The 12993-nt window shown below is 33.7% G+C and overlaps 1 protein-coding gene across 6 annotated transcripts in view; it reads right to left on the bottom strand.

The window, feature by feature from the left end:
• The window catches only part of BANK1 (B cell scaffold protein with ankyrin repeats 1), a 498930-nt gene that overhangs the window by 251505 nt on the left and 234432 nt on the right, over positions 1-12993 (bottom strand). The gene's annotated exons all lie outside the window — the stretch shown is intronic.

The raw sequence follows: 12993 nt of genomic DNA, 5'->3' as shown, positions 1-12993 counted from the left end.
AAATCTGGAACACTGACAATACCAAATGTTACCAAGGATGTGGAGCAACAAGAACTCTCATCAATTACTGGTGGAAATACAAATGGTACAGCTATTTTGGAAGACAGTTTGGTGGTTTCTGACAAAACTAAACATACTCTTAACATTCAATCCAACAAATGCACTCCTTGGTATTTATCCAAATGAGCTGAAAACTTATGTCCACACAAGAATCTGCACATAGACATTTAGAGCAGCTTTATTCATAATTCATAAAAACTTGGGAGCAATCAAGATGTCCTTCAGCAGGTGAATGAACAAACTGTGGTACATCTGTACAATGAAATATTATTCAGCACTAAAATGCAATATGATATTAAACAATGAAAAGACATGGAAAAAACTTAAATGCATATTACTAAGTGAAAGAAGCCAATCTGAAAAGGCTGCACATTGTATGATTCCAACTATACGACATTCTGGAAAAGGCAAAACTGTAGAGACAGTGAAAAGGTCTGGTGTTGCTGAGGTCTGGGGTGGAAGGCGCATGGATGAAAAGGCAGAGCACAGATAATTTAGGGGGCAGTGAAAATACTCTGTATGATACCATTAATGATGGGTACATGTCATTATACATTTGTCCAAACCCATAGAATATACAATAGCAAGGAGTGTACGGGAAATCTCTGTTATCTCCCTCTCAGTTTTGTTGTCAACCTAAAACTGCTCTAAAATACAGTCTTTTAAAAGGTATACATATACAGAACTATGCGGTAGAAATTCAAGACACATTACTGAATGCATAAGAACAGACTAGCTATATAAACCCAAAATAGCAAGAGTGGTTATTTCTGGTTGGTGGAGTTATGAGTAATTTTATTATATCTATATGTATTACTAATAATATCAGTTATTATTAATATATAATATACATAATATTTATGCTGGTTTTCTATAATGAAAATATATTTGTTTTACAGATTGAACTATATACATTTCTCAAATAGAGGAATGAATTGATCAAGTTTACAGACTGAGCACATGTGTCTTTACCCCTCCTCTACAACATGCAAATGAAATTACAGAAAAGATTATTTTCTTTATGTGTCATGATGTAAAAATTGTTAGGAAGCACTGCTCTGCAGATAATATGTGAAATAAACCAGCTTATCACAAATCATCTCATGTTCAGGTGATCTAAGCAATCTCCAAAAATATCACCCGGAATAAAGGTGTCTCTCCTCTTGTAAAATAAATATAATGTTAGGGGAAAAAATCATAGATATCCTAAGGTAAGATAATTTTGTGTAATTTTCTTAGCAACCAATCAAATTACATTGTAAGCTGAGTAAAGTAATAAAATAGTTAAGCATTAGAAAATAAATTTTCCTTTATGAATTAAGTTGCAAAATCTGTTATATATTTAATTTTTAAAGCATGCCACACGCTTTTCAAAATCAAAACTTTTTAATACTGTTTTTTCAAAAAAATATAATTTTAGTGTAGATTTTTTTATACTTTGTTTTTATTTGTTTTTCAATTGATTAAATCCTCATTTGGCATGAGGACAGGTTTTCTGATAATTAACAAAACTAGGTGAAGACTGCAAAAAGGTAGAATCTTTTATTGCTATCACACTTGAACTGCTTTCATTATAGTGATTTGATGAAAAAAGAAGTTATTCCTCAATGCCCAATGACCCTTCAAACCTATCAATAGTTAACAGACAAAGCAGGTTTCAGCTTTCATCGTAAATGAACTGGAAACAGAGAAAGAGAGACAGACAAACAATAATCTAGAAGATACATGTCTCCTGGTAAAAAAGAAACTTCCTGTCTTCTCATGCAACCTTGGAAAAAGTACTGTGCACTCTACGCTTCAATCTCCTCAATTATTTAATGGGGTAAATATGACTTCCTTGTTGGATTGTTTTGATTACATTTAATAATATGTATAATGTGTCAGGCCTAGGACAGGCACTCAATATTAGTTTCCTTCTCTTTTCTAATTTCTGATATCAAATTGAATAAAAGCAATGTTTTTTTATTTTCAAAAGATCATAAATCCATCTTTCTCAGTTTGTATAGCCAGCTATGATTCAGAAAGGGCTGCAACATACCCCTGGAATTTCAACACTGAACATCTTTGTTTTTGTCAAATTTATAATTTAGTAAATGATTCTATAATCACAATGTAGCTGATTTTATTAAGTATGCTTAAGGCAGTACAGATTCTAGCATGCTTTCCTGGAGTTTTAATGTCATACCAAAGACTACAGCACTCTCCACCACTCAGGTAAGTTAAACAGGTATTTCTCCAAGAGGTAAAGAAAACAAATAAACTGTACAAAAAGATGTAAGTTTTACCAACTGTTTAGTCTAGTCCTCAACTTTCTTAAACAACCTTTGTTGTCTGTGGTATAAGGGGCACAAAATAAGGAATATTTCATTTAAGGCTATGTCCAAAGAAAAATAATAATGGTCATAATAAAACTTCTTACCTAACAAATATATATAAAAATGAACATACTCAATATAGCCAAGCAAATGTTGGTTTCCAATAATAAGATAAATCCTCTTTGTTTGAAACACCCACATTCATCCTGGCACTGTAACTGCACAAACTCTACCAGCTAAAGTTCTCTCAAACGTTAGCATCAATGTATATTTATATTTTACTCTTGGTACTTTAGTCTTTTAATTTTAGTTCATAACATGCAGGAATAGTTCCAAGGCAGAGTATATGTAAGGAGATGCTGTTTTTGGTGGCCTGTGTGTTCCATTTTTACCTGCATTTCCATTTCCATTCTGTTTATTATATTTTCTCCTTTTTCCTACCCTTTCCCCTTCTATTCCATCACCCATTACCCACTCTTCAAGCTACTTTTTCCTACCAACCTCTCAGTCAAACTTGCTACACAGAAATGGTACTATATCTTGCAACTCAAGTTGTCTTCAGACCAGCAGCTTATTAGAAATGCACACTATTAGCCACCACACTAGACCCACTGAATCAGAATCTGCTTTTTAAAAGGATCCCAAGTGATTTGAATGCATGCTGAAGTTTGAGAAACAGTGTGCAGTAACAATGTGTACCTTGATATGATTAACTTTCCATAACATTATCACAGCATAAGCCATTAACTGAAATCATATCATGTAAATATTTATCTGTTTCCTTGTTTCTTGTCCATCCATCTAGAATGCAAGTTTTTGAGGTCAAGTAATTAGTTCTTTTTTCCCCCGCTATCTCTGATGCATACAACAGGGCTTTTAACATAGTAGATGCTCAATATTTATGTGAGTACACATAATAATATGTTGTGTATTCATATACATCTCAGATGTAAATGTTTGCTGCCTGACTTAATGATTGAATAAATCCTTACCTAGCTTCTTATTTTTTGGCGGGGGGAGGAGTGGCTTTTATCTGAAGGACAGTAATTTGTTCTATCTACCACAGTCTTTGCCTGACTGTCTTAAGGAAGTACATCTGTACTTCCATCAGTATAACCCTAAAGACAGAACAAAGAACTAAACTAGAGAAAATCACCAAAGCTTAGAAAGCACGAAGCTTGCCTCTTGCTCTCCTACACATTTTCATTGTTTACTTTTTCTGACAGTTGCTAAGGCAATATTAGCATTACCTATGCTGTGGACAGTTATTTCCTGCAACTGCATACACAAAGCACTTAGATGAAAGAATTGAAATGTCACTTAATGAAACAAACCCTAATTACATCCTCTCTAAAGAAGTTCAAGATGTATCGATGATAATCACTTTCAACAGATTATCCAGAATGAAATAAAATCAATATCTATTGAATAAAATTGCAAACAAAAACTGACCCTCAGACTTTTGATTATTCCTTTAATGAAAGACACTAAAGTTTTGAATCCATTCTGGTTGCTGTATTTTTAAAGTCTAGGCTACAAGCAAAAATTTGTGTATGAATTGATCATTCCAAGTTTGAGTGCTAAATTATTCATGGGACCTGTAATTCAGGAGTAGGGAAATGACTTTTTGTGGTCTTATAAAATATTCCATTGAAATACCTAGAGCATGATAACGTACACTCAACCCAGCTAAATTCAGCAATTTACAAGTCTCTTTTTGTGTATCTTTTCTTACAATTAAGAAAAAGCATGGATTAATCTGAATAGAGATTCATGAAATGTATGGTTTGAGCAGTGTTCCAGATGAATGAGACAATTTTTGTTATAATGTTAGCTGACTAAAAAAGCATATATATGTACATGTGTGTAGATATATGCACATATATATGTATCACACATATACGTAAGTCATATGTATCTACAAATATACTGGTATATATGTATATATATAATATGGGATAAAAAAACTATCATTGGGCTTCCCTGGCGGCGCAGTGGTTGAGAATCTGCCTGCCAATGCAGGGGACACGGGTTCGAGCCCTGGTCTGGGAAGATCCCACATGCCGCGGAGCAACTAGGCCCGTGAGCCACAACTACTGAGCCTGCGCGTCTGGAGCCTGTGCTCCGCAACAAGAGAGGCCGCGATAGTGAGAGGCTTGAGCACCGCGATGAAGAGTGGCCCCCGCTTGCCACAACTAGAGAGAGCCCTCGCACAGAAACGAAGACCCAGCACAGCCATATATAAATAAATAAGTTAATTAAAAAAAAAAAATTGAAAAAAGATTAACAATATATATATATTATTATTTTAACAGTGATTATTTCTGAGAGGTAGGAATAAAAGTCATTTTCAACATTTTTTTCTTCATTTTTTATAATATAAACTAAACTTTTAACAACCCATAAATATTACTTTTCCAATCAATCAGACAAAAATGAACATCAACAAAAAATTATTCATCATTTTCAGTGGGTGAGAGGACAGCAGCGATTCCATTTTTCATAATCGAATTTATGTATTTATACATAAGTAATAAATATTCATTATAATTTAGAACACACACATAAAGAAAAAGAAGAAAATAAAATCACCTATAATATTAATTCCTAGAGATAACCCTAGCTAACTTTTTGACATATACCTTATAGTCTTTGTTTGAAGAATACAAATGCATATTTTGGAAAAAAACTAAAATGGGATAATCTTATATGTATTTATACTATTAGGTGCAATAATAATGCTTTATATTCTAATGGCTCTTTGCAATCAAGATTTTCAGATACACTGTATTTTCCTTTGAACACACACTTAAAATTATAATCCCTTTTCAAAGCTGGATTACTGAATTTCTGTCAACCATTTAAAATCATTTGCAGATAGTTTTAAAATTCTGTGAGTCATTTCTATTCCTCCCCCATAAACTGCTTAGCCAAATAGAATCTTCTATTCCTCTTCTAATGTGTTTCAAAGCTGTGAAGACAATACATTACTTTTTATCAAACAAGGTTAAAAAAATTAAATGTAGATACAGTTAACCAATGAATAACGTAGTAGATCCCTACGTAGTAAATTCAACAGCAAAATCTTAAATTTTGCAAAGTAAATGATGAGGAATTTCTGGTTCTTGGATAGAAAATAAAATTTCAATATTGTTTAGAAAATGAATGGATTTTATTTTCCTCCTAAGAAGCTTTAATTTAATTAGGGAGACATTACTTTCTTTGTGTATATAAAGCTCCATTACCTAGCTAAGAACACTGACACCAACACCACAGGTTAGTTGTTAGATAAAGACCACTGTGAGGGTCAGGCATTCAGGTTGGCCTTCTCAGAAGTGGGCTTTAAATGTAAAATGGTGAAGAGGAGAGAGAGAGAACATTCTAGTCATTGGAAACAATGCTCGATCAGTCTTTTCTTCAATCCCCATGAGACTGAGGAATTGACTATCTGGTTCATTGTTGAACACATGATAGGTGCTCAAAAATTATTTGTAAAATGAATGAATTAATATATTTCAATTGGAGATGCTTGAAGGAAATGTGATTAGGGGAAGTGGACTAACAGTGGCAAAGTGACAACCTCTCTTTGTAAAGGAACTGTAATTGTCTTCCCTTTAAGACTCAGGGAACCATCCATATTGATGACAATTTTAAAGTTTCTGTTTTTGGTGTTGCCCTCAGTACAGGTACTTAGACGTGGCTACAGATCCTAGTGTTTCAGGGGAATTCAGAGTGGTAAGTACAGGGAAGCAAGAACAAGGCATATGCGTCTATTCTAATCTCCTCAACGGCTCAGTGGAGAAGGGCATCAGCTAATGGAGTAGCTAAACTTGGTGAATGACTCAATGGCTGAAAGGAAAGGCGGGAAGATACTAGAAGGATGAGAGCAGGATCCCAGAATGCCTAATGAGAGACCTCTGCCCTTGGAAAGAATAAGAAAAAGAGGCTTCATATTTGAATTACCTAAATTTAAATAACAATAGGATAGCTTTTCAACTCCTGTGAATGAATAATTTAATTAAATAATAAAAGCATGAAAGACTACCCTTCACTTCAAATCCCTTGCCCTTGCCACTGGACTTGAGTTTCTGTTCAGTCCTCAGTGAGTGACTACATTATTTTAACAAGTGGATCTAACTCCTGACCTTTCCACTCCCAATGTAGCAAAGTCAGCCGCAAGTTACCATCAGGAAGCTGGAAAGTTTTTAGTGATGATGTCTTCTAGGTTAGCAAATGAAAAGGGATGCTATAATCAATTCATTGGCTAAAAGGAAAAGAATTTCAAATACAGATTTGTTCTGAAATGAATACCCATGATTTTATTAACAAACTTCCTCGGGAATATTAATTAATAACAGCTAAAACTACTGAACATTTACTAGGTGCTAAGTACTGTTGTTGGTGCTTTGCATACATTAACACACAATTAATGTGTTCTAATGTCTAAGATTCCATGAGGTAGGTGCTAATATTATCCTCATTTTATAGATTAATTCATTTATTCTTTGAATAGATATTTATGAAGCACCAGCTAAGTACCAGATGATATACAGGGAGCTAAGGTGAGCCTTCCTTCCAAGCACTTGCAAGCTAAAGGGGTGGAGGCAAAAAATACAGGTATAAAATATGGAGTGTAGCAATGCTGGCAAGTGCTGGGAAGGTAATTAAAGCCAGGAAGGCTGGTAGGGAGTTCAGGGAGATAGGGAGGGAGGCGATGTTTTAAATGAGGAAAATAAGGTTCTGAGCAATAAATGAACTCTTCCAAGGCCACACAGCTAGTTCTTGCTGAAGTCAAAGAGGAATAGCTAGTCAGACTTCCAAGACCCATAATCACTACACTATATTGTTTCGCCACCCACTGTTAAGTCCCTGCATAAGACAGTCAGTTTATCACGGGAATGATCTGATAGAATCAAAGACACACAATTTTCAGAGCTGTTAAAAACAACATATGGCCCAAAACTCCAGTGAGAATGTCTAAGGCATTAATTCCTATGATATTGTAAGATTATACTCCATTTGACATTAAATTGATGTTCTAGTAAGGATCCTTAATTTACATAGAAAGGGCAATTTATATGTGAGTGTATATGTTTACCAGTCTTGTTGCTCACTGAACTATCTCACAAGAATGTTTTATATTACAAAGAATTCCCAGGGGTTGTTTGTATGTTGTTGGATTGACTCTCACTGCAAGAGAAAATGACTCTTTTTATAGTGCCAAACATGTGGAATCATTATCAGTAGGTAATGATGGTCCTTCTCCAAATTGGATTTGAAGGAGCAGATACAGTTCTGATTTTTTTTTTCCTTCAAGTATCTTCAAATTCTTTACAATCATCTAGAGTAGAACATGAACTTTGACAGCAGACTTTCTTCGGTGTGTTTTTTTTAAAAAATGTCCACCAGCGTTTTACATATTTGAAATAGTAATCAGCATCTTAAACTGATATCCAAGACTATTTCCATAAAATACCAAGGACTCTGTAGGTGAGGATTTTATTTTAATTTCCAAATTAAATAAACTGTAAATAATTTTAGTATGTAACATAGTTTTTCGTGTCATATTTTCATGTGACTAGACAAAATGACTTTGAAATTGCTTGCTTCCATATAAAAGCAAGCTTTTAAAGGATACTTTCATTTTCTTTCACTCTCTCAGAAATAGTGTATATAAGCATAACTTTTTTTCAACTTGAATAAAAATTATAGAAACTGAGTCTGTACACCTTTGGGGCCAAAGTAGGTTTGGGTGTTTTTTTTTTCCCCTTTTATTCAGTGAGATCTACTACTATGAGAGGACTCTGCAGTTGAGCCTAGGAAAGTTTGCCTTGGGGCTCACCTTATTGATAGATAAGACCCTAAAGGAAGCTTTTCCGGTTGGGGTAAAAATAAGAGGTAATATGTATTGAGTTCAGATTAAGTCTCAAGTGCCCTAGGTAGAGATTTCTACACATAATCGCATTTAATCCTCACAATTGTCCTAAAATGCATACTGTTATTTTCTCACTTCACTGATAAAGAAATGGAGTTTTTAAGAAGTTAAATACATTGCCATAGGTCACAGAGCCGGCCTCAAATCCAGGAGGAGTATCCAACTCCAAACCCTGCGCTCTTGCCACAGAGGTATACTTTTCACTGACGGTAAAAGACCTTTGGCTGGTCCACACACATCTTGCTGGTCCCCAGTCTCACACACAAAAAGGTCTAGCAAGTTTGCCTCGCATCAGCAGACCCACTTCTGTTAAGAGTGGAGAAGAGCGCTAATGACTCACTTTGTTTGCTTCATCTGTGAGGATGCTCCACTCCCACCGTAGCCCCTGAATGTAACCATCGTCTTTCAGATTCGTTCATGTGTGCTCTTTTCCTTTGCCTGCTGGGCCTAGTCCCATTTTGCCTCCTAATTAATTTTCAACACTCCTATCATACAGTTGCTCCTGGCGGAAGACCTTTTCCCACTCACCTTATGATCACAGCTTTTTGGATGTACTATACTTCATTAGAAAGTGCCACATGGATCATATTATTTACAAGTTATTTGTTTTCCTCTCTCTTTCATTAGATGGTGAGCTCTTGATAGCAGAAGCTGATGATCTTTGTTTCCACCTCAACTCTAAGCCTGCCGCAAAGTAGAAGCTCAATAAATGTCAGTTGGCTAAAACCATTATTTAGTGGAAACTGAACCAAGACAAAGGAAAAACCATGTATTCCAAAGGAAGGTAATTGTTCCTTACAGCCAATACATATATTTCAAAAGAAAATTATGCACAGTTGAATAATGAGGAAAAATAAATTATACAGATATGGCACTAACTAGCATGGGAACTGGGGAAACATATTAGACATGGAGTATATGAATTTGGGGGGTTATGGAAAAAGCACTCCTAATATCTAAATGTTTCACGACTGTGGGGAAAAAAAGCATTCCTAATATCTGAATGTAACAATAAAGGAGGAAAATGATAAAATGCTTCAATTAACAACGTGAAAATATGTCCTAGCGATCAAAAGGCTAATATGAAAAGAGTGTCTACATTCATGAAGATCAGAGTAATCTGGTATGACTAAAATGCTGATGAAAAAGACACTATGGGGTATCAGTTTATGTTATTAAATCAAGGTTAATATCATAGAATATTTATCATAAAAAGCACAAAATAGGGAGGTAATATTGACAAGGAAACATGAAAACAAACTCCAATAAAAGAGGTATGCATACTGGAAAGATGATAGATCAGGACAAGAGAATAATGATTTTTGGTTGCAATTTTGAAATATGATGCCGAAAATGAAAAAGAATACATTTTGGATAAAAAAGGAAATGTTTCAAATGGAAAACTCAGAAACTTATTTACTTTAAAAGTTTTAAGTTTTTAAGTATTGCTACACTATTCCAGAGAGGAAAACTCTGGAATTTCATTTAGCATGAGAAAGTAACGGAATGGAAAGACTGTATAATATTGTCTTCAAATAAAATATATTGTAAGCTTGTACATGTAAATTAAGACACATGGCCTAAGATGTAAAATATGTTCAAGTGTGACCCTCCTGTGAAATCTAGAATGTGGAGGTGTTTTATGAAAGCCTAAAATCTTTCTACAACTGAAGCTATAGATGATGGAGAAGAAGAGGATTCACTTCCTGTGGCAGCATTATCCTCAGCAAAGCTCACTCCAATTACTGCCACCTCAGGTTTTCATCTCAGACTCTGAAATAGAAAAACCTTGACAATTTTAAGAACACGTTGATTAGACTTGAGACTATGTAACCATCTAAGAAGTTAAAAATGGGCTGGTACCCCCAAAAGACCCTAAAAATAATTTTTACAAATCAAACAAAAATTTGTTCAGTAGTTATTTATTTAAAATTGGGTGCTGGACGTGTCTGATCCACGTTCCTGCTCTGTCATTTCCTAGTTGCCTACCCTCCCATGTTTGTATTTTTACTTAACAATCAGAATGGTACTAGTACGCAGACCTCACTGTTTTTGTGTAGGTTAAATTAAAAATGTGCACAAAGTTCTTATAACAGTGCTTGACTCACAGAAGTCCATAACTCATAGAAATTCATTGAATATTAGAAAATAAGTACTTTTAAAATGTAAGGCGTAAAGGACTGGATCAGTCATGAACAAATAATGGAAGAGAAGTAATACGCTTTCTGTGCAAGCACTAGTGCCATTGGAGAACTGGAATTCAGAGGGAAGGAGTCAGCACCCTGACTCAGCACAGATGTTCCCAGACTCCTGCCCACTTGCATATTATGGGGACTACATAAACAACGTAATGTCTCAAGGTCTCAATTATATCATCTGTCAAATAACAATGTTGGACAAGATATTGAGACCATTTTTAACTCTAGAACTAGTCTATGATTTCTTTATAAAAGAGGATTTTTAAAAGAATCCTTTATAGGAAGTACCAGAAAAATCTTCATTATAAATTTGTATCTTCTTCCATTTTTCTAATAGTTCATCTGTTTATAGCTTATTTTTGCTTCTCCCTACATCAATATTTTGCCCAATTCTGTGTAACTAAGATTATCATTACCATTTAAATCTATGCTTCCATATATTAATATTTTGTGTGATTGTTTTGAGGTATTTGGCCCATACTAGAATCTTTCATTAGAGTGTGACATTGATTTTGGCGAGATTTTCATTTTCTCATGGAACAGTTGTTAGCATATCATTCCTGAGCCAAAGACAAAATTTGACATCCTGGCTTATCATTTCAGAGTTTTAAGAAATTTTATTCCCACATTCATTCAGCAGTATAGTCAGATACTTGCCACTTACACTTCGCCTTTTCCTCTAACATAAACTATGATTTTGTTTTAAAGTGATTCTACATACATATTTGGCAAGTACTCTCTCAACTATTAAACAGCCTGTATTCTACACTTATAAGAATTTATCTTTGGAATGAAAATGTCAAAATGTTAACAATAAAATAGATAACTAATGAGAACCTACTGTATAGCTCAGGGAACTCTACTCAGTGCTCTGTGGTGACCTAAATGGGAAGGAAATCCAAAAAAAGAGGGGATATATGTATATGTATGGCTGATTCACTTTGCTGTACAGTAGAAACTAACACAACATTGTAAAGGAACTATACTCCAATAAAAATTAATTTTAAAAAATTTTACAATTTCAAATGCTATCTAAGATTAAAAGCAATCAAAAAGAAAAAAAAAGTCAACAGTGATTGCCTCCAGGTATTGTCATTCTGAGTGACATATTTTTCTAGCTTCTTTTATATTTTCTGTACAATTTAGACTTTTTATAATGAGCATATCTTATTTTCATAATTAGAGAAAAATTTTTAATTTAAAAAATATTTTTCATTGGATTTAAAAATTCTTATCCATAATTCAAAGTTGGTTTCATATATTTGTTGAGATCAAATAATCTATAAAATTAAATATTTGAAATCATATAGTATCTTTCTTAAGAAAGAAAGTAGGAAAAAAAATTGTATAGCTCCTTTTTCCTAACTTCTAAACATCTTTGAAAGACTAACAAACAATTACAGATTAGATATAAACCACATTTTCTCATATTTTAAAAGAATTTCAATGCGTTGTAAAGAACTTGGCCAATCGAATAAGAAAATTATTGTGTATGGTTCTAGTCATTTTGACTAATGGAACAATGATTGAGAAAATTCCCCTTGTTTAAGAAGCTCCAGACTAGAGGAAGGAATGATAAAGTACTTGTTAGGGTATTGGGTGGCATTCTAGTAGAGCTGAAAATTTAATGTTCTCAATTACCATAACATTAGTCAAAGAGAATTCCTGTTGAGGTACCTGAATAAAAGGAAAAGTTGAATTAACAAAAAGTTGAATAAAAGCTAAGCTTCTTCATATGGGAAGCTACTAAAGAAATTGATGAGCATTATTTATATCCCTACAAATAAATTTTATAGCACTATGATACTATTAAGAATAAAAAAAAAATACAGATACAAGATGAACTTGTGTCAATTTCCACCTGCTCCCAGCATTCATATTACAGTTCAAAAGAAAACCATAACTGCCTAGTAAATAGTACAATCATAAAAATTTAACGAATAAATATAGTTCCTGGGGACAAATGTACTTCCAACTCTGCTATTATGCAATTTGTAAATGGGGATTTAAAAAAATTCAACTCTCCCAATATATAGGAATATTAAGACACTAGTAAAAGTAATTTGAAATGTCTTATGCAAACTTAAAGTGAAAATTACATATCCTAAATATATGAATGTAAGTGAATTCCAATTTGGTGGTAACATAAAATGTCTGACTTTTTAAATCTTTACTTGTTTCTCCATATAATTTAAACTGCCTATTGTGTTTCTCAGAGAAGAATTAAGAATTAAAATATAAGGGCATCTTGCTCTATTCTCTATGTGAAATATAGACATATGGTAAATTAGTGTTAGAGGCATCATTTTGTATTAAGCTGTTTGTTGATCTGATATGAGCTTATGTTTTATTATCTTCTAGCATAAACCTAAGTATGAAAGAGAAAATGTTACTGATGTTAAGAAAATAAAATTTAAAGTGTCTGTCTAGAAAAATAATTATTGAGACTAGGAAATGTTTGGTCACTAGCTAGAGTAAGGGGTGT

The sequence above is a fragment of the Eschrichtius robustus genome, chromosome 4 (assembly GCF_028021215.1).
Source record: "Eschrichtius robustus isolate mEscRob2 chromosome 4, mEscRob2.pri, whole genome shotgun sequence".
Lineage (NCBI taxonomy): Eukaryota > Metazoa > Chordata > Mammalia > Artiodactyla > Eschrichtiidae > Eschrichtius > Eschrichtius robustus.
The sequence above is the reverse complement of the archived record's forward strand: the minus strand, read 5'-3'. Positions and strand labels throughout refer to the sequence as shown.